Below are 5,493 nucleotides of genomic sequence, written 5' to 3' on the forward strand. Positions count from 1 at the left end.
GAATACATATGCATGCTTATGCTTTTCAGAGGTCCGATATTGTTCTATTCTACAATCCTTGTCTTCTTGGTTCCATGTAATATTCTAATTTTCTGGGATTGTGGATTTGGGGTTTTCATGAGCTGTACGCCATGATCATCACAATTATAACAAATTAAGGCTTGACTTATCTCGCTTTGCATGTAATGCGTCTGTCTCATATATCAGTTTCACCTTTTGATTTGCATTACTGAAATTAATGGACTTTTGCAAGATATTCTAATTTTCCGAGTTTCACCTGTAAACAATGTGATGTGTGAAGTGGCCCACTGTTGACCTCATAAAGCAGTAGTTTTACTTAATGTGTTTCTTACATTTATATACTGCCCTTCATTCTGGGACCCCAGGACAGTAAACAGACTAATAAAACAATCATAAAATGTTCATACACCAAAATATGTCCCTCAAATCAAGAAACACAGCCAAAACTAATTAAAAGGAAATCAGAGGTGAAGTGCTCATTACCAAATACCTGATTTAAAAGGGCAGTTTTCAGTCTCAAGTGAGAGAGTCATGCAGATCTTATCAAAGATCAAGTTCCAGAGCCTGGGAGCAATCACCGAGAAGGCCTTGTCCTGCATGCTCAACAAACAGCTAGGGATGTGCACGAAGATCTTCGGCGCCGGCGGGGGTAGTACTTTAAGGGTGGGGGAGGGTGTACTCACCCCTCCCACCGCATTTCCCCCACCGGCGCTCTGTTATTTTTAAGCCCCTCGGGGCGGCAGCGTTCCTCCCTGCCGCCCCGTTCCTCCCATCGGCTGGAAGTGGCCAGAAGTAGCGAGCACGCATGTGCCCGTTGTGTGTGTATGTGTGTGCGCGCGCACGCAACAGGCGCATGCACTCTCGCTACTTCCGGCCGATGGGGGGAACGAGGCGGCACGGAGGAACGCTGCCACCTCAAGGGGCTTAAAAATAACAGCATGCCTGCAGGGGAAATGCGGCTGCTACCATTTGTTCACTTGGATAATACATAAATTTTACAAGTCGTTTTTCTTGTGCATTCCGCACATAATGGTATTTTGTTTCAATGTGTTTTTTCTAAATTTAATTTTCTCCATTTGTGAGATCTAGATTCAGCTTTGATTATCCTTGAATGCTCACTATTCAGATCTCAGTGGGTTTTGGTTCATCTATTTTGAAATCCAACGTTAGTTTGTGCAGCCATGCCACCTCTTGACATGCTTGAGTGACAGATACATATTCTGCCCCAGTAGATGAGAGAGCAACTATTGATTGCTTGCAGCTATGCCAACTGACTGCTCCACCACCAGAAAAGTATACATAACCACTGGTTGACTTCCAGTCTCTTTGATCCTCATCTCAGTCTGCATCCATATAACCTACTAATTTGGATCCACTACTAGCAGGTAACTTTTAGTTTAGATAGATTGTCCCTTTTAGGTACCTGCCTAGTTTCTTTACCACAGTCCAGTCATCTTTGCTGGGTGTGCTGACTTGCCTACTCAAGATTCCTACAAATGCAGCTATATCCAGTTTTGTTATCATAGCTACATATAAAAGTTTTCCAATTGCTGTCCTGTACTCACTGTTTTCTGGCAGAAGTTCACTCTCCTCCTTTTGTTTTAGGTAACCTGTCTCCATAGGTGTACTCATTTCTTTGGTCTCTGTAAGTCCCAAATACTCTAGTAAATCATTTATTTTCTGGTTTTGGTTACACAAATAGCTTCCATCCTCTTCTCTCTCTATGTATATCCCAAGATAGTGTGAAATAGGCCCAAGTTCTTTTACTTCTATCTCACTATTCAGATGCTTTATTATTTCAAGGCTGTCCTCTCTATTTTCATAACAAATTATCAGACCATCGATGCAAGTAAGTATATAGGCCCATCTGTTGACTTTGAGCCTTGAGTACAGGCAAAGGTCAGCCTTTCCTTGGGTAGATCCCTCATAGACTAGCAACTGGTTTGATTTCACATTCCAGGCTCTTGCAGCCTGCTTTAGTCCATAGATACTTTTCTACAGCTTACATACAAGTTTTTTCTTTACTAGGTTCTACAAATCCCGGAGGCTGCTCCATATAAATATCTGCTTTGAGGTCTCCAAGAAGAAATGTAGTTTCCACATCTATGTGATCTACCTGCATTTTCTTTGCTGCTGCAGTGCTTAGGAGTGTCCTTACTGAGGTGTGTTTTACAATGGGAATAAATGTCACTCATGATTTCCCCCATATATTTGCAAGAATCCCTTTGCCACCAGTCTTGCTGTGTAATGCTGTCCTTGTAATGTCTCCTTTTGCATTTTGCTTAATTAAGCCCCTGGTGGCGCAGTGGTAAAACTGCCGCCCTGTAACCAGAAGGTTACAAGTTCGATCCTGACCAGGGGCTCAAGGTTGACTCAGCCTTCCATCCTTCCGAGGTTGGTAAAATGAGTACCCAGAATGTTGGGGGCAATATGCTAAATCATTGTAAACCGCTTAGAGAGCTCCGGCTATAGAGCGGTATATAAATGTAAGTGCTATAGTGCTATTGCTATTGCTAATTTTAAAAAATCCACTTCCACCCCACAGTCTTTCTTCCCTCAGGTAGCTCTGTGAGTGCCCATGTATTGTTTTTGTGCAATGATTCCATTTCTTCTTTTGCAGCTTCTTTCCAGTTTTGTGCTTCAGTTGCAGGTAAGTTATCAATTTCTTTTCTTGTGTTTGGTTCTTGAAACCTTTCTCCCTTTGCAATGTAGGAATGTTTCTTAGGCAGAACTCCTTTATTTTGTCCTGTTGAACTCCGCACCCTTTGTTCATCATCAGCATCCTCTTCTGCTGAATCACTGCCAGGTGTAAAACTTACAGTGGATCCTTTCTTTTGATCATATTGCCTTGATTCTTTCTTCAACTGAAACCTGGGCTCTAAGTTTGGCAGTTCACTAGTGATTGGTTTTTCATTTTCACTGAAGTATGCTACATTGCATATTTTAATGGTTTCTGTGGCAAGATCTAAAATCTTAAATCCTATATCATTCTGTGGAATAGCCAACAAGTATTCCTTCCTCAGATCTACAGTTGAGTTTGATCCTTTTGGTATATACTGTAGGTGTATGCTTTAGAGCCAAACACTCTTATACAACTCAAAGTGGGCTTGTTATCATGCCATAACTCATTTAGCCTTGTTCCTGTGGCCTTTCCCAGGGTGTCAAACTCGAATCTGGTGGTGGGCCAGATTGGATTCCGATGAACTTCTGGAGTGCTGTACATAGTCTTACACCACCTTCTGTCACCTCACACCCACCTCTCACCACTTTCTGTGTTTCTCTTTGCCCACTTTTTTCATTCCATTTCTCCCTCACCCCTTTGTTGGAGCTAGGACCCTAGCAGCATAATCTTTCAGCTGCATTGTCTCATAGTGACCACAGGGGGGGAGAGGGTCATGGATAAAAGCGCTGGACTCCTCTCCGGTCTATTCTTTCAGTGTTAGTCTCCATTTTGTCTCTCCAGAGATGGCTGTTTATTTTGGTTGGTCTCTTCAGCCATGAGCTACAGCTGAAATAAGCTGCAGGCTTTTTTTGGGGGGGGGGGAGGTAAACTTTTCTTTAAATAAATAATTGTAGTTCTTCAATATTAAATAACTGTCCCAAGACCCCTTGCTTTTGCTGCCTTCTCACCAAATTCGTTTTACTCTGCTATTTGGGGACTGAACTGCCATTCTTCCCCTACAAAGGGTTCTGGGCCCAGGATCCAGTAAATAAAAGAGAAAAGCCTAGAGAGTTAAATAGAAAGCAAAGCAAAGAGAAAAGCTTTGAAAGTGAGACAGCACAAGCAGTGGCGTAACTAGGGAAAACGGTGCCCAGGGCAAGCACTGAAATTGCGCCCCCCCCCCGCCGCGCCCCCCCTGCCGCCCCCCCAACATACATCTGACTGACACACATGTTTCAGAAAACTTTTATTTTAAATATTTAAAAAATTACAAAAATTACCAATATCATACATGTGGTCAAGCTCCTATCTACCACTTCAGATTTATTTTTTAAAACTATCCAAATTGTGGGGCTATCATTAATTTGTTTGGATAGCTCAGGTTAAAATGCTGGAAAATGACAAATTTCAGTATGCTGGGGCTCATGAAATCCCAAAATATTATGTGGAGTTGTACTTGGAAAAACTAAAAGAAGTGCCTGTCTAATTCTCTGCTATGCATTGTAGCATCACGATTACATAAGTTTTAAAAATAAATGGAGAATTTGACTTTTCCCAGATACTCTGAAAATAATTAAACGATATGCAGAGTAAACTGTGTCACTGCTTGGAATATATTCTAGTATTTCAGAAAGACAGTTAAAATGAGAGAAAGAGAGCAAGAAACTCCCAGTGGGCCTTAATACTAAAGATTTCACATTGATTCAAAGACAAACTGACCATTAATAGCCATATTATTAAGACATCACATTTAACTCACTTATCACAAGAAGCAAAGTAAGAGCAAATGGATACAATCTTAGCTCATAAACTTCAGCTCAGTATTCACAAGCCCTTATTCTCTGTACATAGTGCCAATCTGAATATGTGTACAGTGGCATATTATATTAATTTTTTTTTAAAAAAATACCTGTAGCCCCTTCAGGGGACATCTTAAAGGCTGTGGGGGGTCTGCAAAGTTTTCCCCTCCTCCCACTGGCTTCTAGGGCGTCACAGGCACCATTTGAGCATGTGTGGTGGTCATTTTTTAAAATATATATATATTTAAAAATGGCCGCTGAAAACAAAATGGCCACTGTGCATGCTTAAATGGCCTCTGCGAGGCGTGGCATGCCCTAGGGCCTCACAGAGGCCATTTGAGCATGCCCAGTGGCCATTTTGTTTTTGGTGGCCATTTTAAAAATTATTTAATTTTAAGAAATTGCGCCCCCCCCTTCAAGTGGCGCCCGGGGCACTTGCCCCCCCTGCCCCCCTATAGATACACCCCTGAGCACAAGGATTCCAGATGAATGAAAAATTGCAAGGTCCTGAGTATGAACTCTGGTTATTCAAGATGAAGATGCTCCTCAAGAGTCATGGACTTGGCAGTGTTCTGCGCACCCAGCATCCTGCAGATGCAGGAAAGGAGCAGAAAGAATGGGACAGAGCAGATGAAAAGGCATCAGGAATGATTTGCTTGGAGGTGAGTGACCCAATCTTAGTGCATCTAGGGACAAAGAAAATGCAAAGAATATGTGGGAAACACTGAAGGGATTATATAAAAATAAGTCTGTGGTTTCTGAAATGCATCTAGCAAGAAAACTGAGCAATAAAAGACTTGGAGAAGGAGAAAGTCTGTCCAAGCACATAAATGAAATGTTAGAAATATTTCAGCAACTGCAAGCTCAAAACTAATCATGCCAGATGCAGTTTTAATAAGATTGCTGTTGAATAGTTTGCCACATTACTCTGATAGTGTGATTAGTGCCTTGGAAGTCAAGGAGGATGTAGACTTATAATTTGCAATTTACCGTCTAGACTCTAGAGGACTT

General features: G+C 41.7%; 1 long non-coding RNA gene across 1 annotated transcript; it reads left to right on the top strand.

The window, feature by feature from the left end:
• The first annotated feature begins 2,061 nt into the window (after positions 1-2,061).
• LOC128322310 (uncharacterized) lies at positions 2,062-5,142 on the top strand. The gene is made up of 3 exons (XR_008305660.1): positions 2,062-2,183; positions 2,642-2,671; positions 5,016-5,142. It is a non-coding gene; the product is annotated as an uncharacterized LOC128322310 (long non-coding RNA).
• The last annotated feature ends 351 nt before the right edge of the window (positions 5,143-5,493 follow it).

The sequence above is a fragment of the Hemicordylus capensis genome, chromosome 4 (assembly GCF_027244095.1).
Source record: "Hemicordylus capensis ecotype Gifberg chromosome 4, rHemCap1.1.pri, whole genome shotgun sequence".
NCBI classification, from domain to species: Eukaryota; Metazoa; Chordata; class Lepidosauria; order Squamata; family Cordylidae; genus Hemicordylus; species Hemicordylus capensis.